We start from the raw sequence: 3589 nt of genomic DNA on the forward strand, positions 1-3589 counted from the left end.
AAAAAAAAAAAAAAAGAATATGGAAGGAATACATAGAATCACTGTTCCAAAAAGAATTGGTCAATGTTCATCTATTTCAGAAGATGGCATATGATCAAAGAACCAATGGTACTGAAGGAAGAAGTTGAAGCTGCATAGAAGGAATTGGCAAAAAATAAGGCTCCAGGAATTGGTGGAATACCCACTGAATAAATATAATGTAGCACTGGAGGCACTTACTTTTCTTCCAAGTAATCTGGAAGACAGTTATCTGGCTAACTGACTGGAAGAGATCAATATTTGTGCCCATTGCAGAGAAAGATGATCCAACAGAATGTGGAAATTATTGAACCATACCATTAACATCACATGTAAATAAGATATTGCTGAAGATAATTCAAAAACAGCTACAGCATTACATTGACAGAGAATTTCCAGAAATGCAAGCTGGATTCAGAAGAGGATGTGGAATGAAGGATATCATCACTGATGTCAGATGGATTCTGACTGAAAGCAAAAAACACCAGAAAGGTATTTACTTGTGTTTTACTGACTATGCAAAGGCAACCGACCATGTGGATCATAACAAATTATAACATTGTGAAGAATGGGAATTCCAGAACACTTAATTGTGCTCATGAGGAACCTGTTCATAGACCAAGAGGCTGTCGTTTAAACACAAAAAGGGGATACTGCATGGTTTAAAATCTGGAAGGATGTGGGTCAGGACCGTATCTTTTCACTATACTTATTCAAATCTTACACTAAGCAAATAATCCAAGAAGCTGGGGGACATGAAGAAGAACATGGCATGAGGATTGGAAGAAGACTCATTAACAGCCTGGGATATGCAGATAACGCAGATGACGCAACCTTGCTTACTGAAAGTGAAGATGACTTATTGATGAAGATCAAAGACTATGGTCTACAGTATGGATTACACCTCAACATAAAAAAATTAAAATCCTCACAACTAGGCCAATAAGCAACATAATGATAAATGGAAAAAAAGACTGAAGTTGTCAAAGATTTCATTTTATTTGGATCTACCAATCAACATCCATGGAAGCAACAGTCAAGAAGTCAGACATACTGCACTGGGCAAATCTGCTGAAAAAGACCTCTTTAAAGTGTTGAAGAGCAAAGATGTCACTTTGAACACTAAAGTGTTCCTGACCCAAGCCATGGCATTTTCAGTTGCCTCATATGCCATATGCATGTGAAAGCTGGGTAATGAACAAGGAAGACCAAAGAAGAATTGATGCCTTTGAATTATGGTGCTAGCAAAGAATAATGAAAACACCATGGACTGGCAGAAGAATGAAGAAATCTGTCCTAGAAGTGCAGTCAGAATTCTCCTTGGAAGCAAGAATGGCCAGACTTCATCTCATGTACTTCAGTCATGTTGTCAGAAAGGGGCATTTTCTGGAGAAGGATATCATGCTCAGTAAAGTGGAAGGTCAGCAAAAAAGAGGAAGACCCTCAACGAGATGGACTGACACAGTGGCTACAACGATGGGCTCAAGCACAAAAAGGATTGTGAGGATGGCACATGACTGGGCACATATTAGGTAGGCAATAGATACTAACTGAACTGAAATAAATGTTTAGTGTTTTCCTTCCTCTTTAGATGGTAACCTCCCTAAGGGGAGGGTTTGTGTCTGTTTTGTTCACTGATGTGTCCCAAGTGTGCTAGACTAGGAAGGCTACAAAAACCAAACCAAACCCATTGCCACTGAGTCGATTCCAACTTGTAGCGACCCCCATTGGGTTTCTGAGGTGGTAAATCTTTACGGAAGCAGATTGCCCCATCTTCCTTCCGAGGAGTGGCTAGTGGGTTTGACCCACCAATTCTGGTTAGCAGTCAAATGCCTTTGGCACTGCACCACCAGAGCTCCTCAGGAAGGCTACCGTATATACGGTAATTTTCACCTGTCCCATTTAGGACGAGCTTATGTAAAACTGGAGTGAGGATCCAACTACAGCTAACTACTAGAGTTAGCAAGAGAAATGATACCAAAAATCCCGTACCCCCCCATCATCACTGCTCCCTCTACTCTAGTACTCCCATTAGCACCCCTATGTGCTATTATGGGAGCTCTGGTAGCATAGTGGCTAAAGCACTTGACTGCTAACCAGAAAGCTGGCAGTTCAAACCCACCAGCCACTCCTCGGAAGGAAGGTTGGGCAATCCTACTTCCGTAGTGATACTGCCTCGGAAACCCAAGGAGGGGTCGCTATGAGTCGGGGTCGACTCGACGGCACATAACAACAACAACAACATGTGCTATTATTTCCTCCATCTTAAAATAACATTCTGACTTCATTTCCCTTCTGTATTTCATCCCATCTCTTTTTATAGCAAAACTCCTCAAAACTGTCCATATCTAATGGTTCTATTTCCTTTCCTCCATTCTCTGGAATCAATCGATACCAGTTATTTCCAGAAAATGCTCGTGTCAAGGTCACCAATGACCTCCATGCTGCCAAATCCAGTGGGCAATTCCCAGCCCTCGTTTACTCATCTTTTCAGTAGTACATGATACTCCTCTCACCCTCAAACACCTTCTTCCCTTTGGTTCCAAAACAGTGCATGGCACCTACTAAGCATTCCATAAATATTTGCTGGGTGACTAAACAACACTGACACATGCATACAGCAGAGAGCCCTAGGTCTACTACAGTGAACTGATTTTATAAGCTACTATAAAAATATAGGAAAATAAAGGGTATTCCTGTCTTCTGTCTACTAGCTACAAACTCTTGGGAAAGTCATAGTGCTGCGGCTCTCTCACTTTACTGGAGAAAGGAGAAGGCTGAACCAGACATCTAAGCTGTTATGATCCTAGATGCTTTATTATACGATCTTCAAAATACACTCTACTGTGTTTTCAAAACCTTCTTTAGGCTGACAAGAACAAGTACTGGTGAGCCTATGGAACGTCTGGCATTCTTATACATTACTGGTAAAAGGGTAAAATGGTAAGGCCTTGGTGAAAAAAATAGCAGTTTCTCATTGAGATGAACATACACTTACAACTCAGCAATTTCACATCCAGGATTTATCCAAGAGAAAAAAAAAAAAACATATGTGTGCATAAAAACTTAAAAGCCACAAAGTGGAAACCCAAATGTCTATCAACAGGCAAATAAACAAACTGTGGTACATCCCCCCACTATAACACAACTCGGCACTAAAAAGGAACTAGCTACTGATACACATAACATGAAAGACTCTCAAAAGCATAATACTAAGTGCCAGGAGCCTGATACAAAATGGTATTTATTATATGTTACCACTTTGATGACATTCAAAAACCAAACCCAAACTAAACCCATTGCTGTCGACTGTACTGTGACTCATAGCATCCCTATAGGTCAGGACAGAACTGCTGCCCCATAGGGTTTCCAAGGCTGTAATCTTTATGGGATCATCAGCCTGCCACATCTTTCTCCTGCAGAGCAGCTGATAGTTTCAAACTGCTGACCTTTTGGTTAGCAGTCAAGTGCTTAACCACTGTGCCACCAGAGCTCCTATTCAAGAACAGGCAAAACTAATTTATGTGAAAAAAATCAGAACAGTGGATGCCTCTGGGGGTAGAGGAAAGGG

General features: G+C 41.0%; 1 protein-coding gene across 1 annotated transcript in view; it reads right to left on the reverse strand.

The window, feature by feature from the left end:
• VBP1 (VHL binding protein 1) overlaps positions 1-3589 on the reverse strand; it is an 18684-nt gene that overhangs the window by 10504 nt on the left and 4591 nt on the right. The window lies entirely within an intron of this gene.

Source organism: Orycteropus afer, unplaced genomic scaffold, assembly GCF_000298275.1.
Source record: "Orycteropus afer afer isolate SDZICR_OR568_19922 unplaced genomic scaffold, OryAfe1.0 scaffold00647, whole genome shotgun sequence".
Classification (NCBI taxonomy): Eukaryota; Metazoa; Chordata; class Mammalia; order Tubulidentata; family Orycteropodidae; genus Orycteropus; species Orycteropus afer.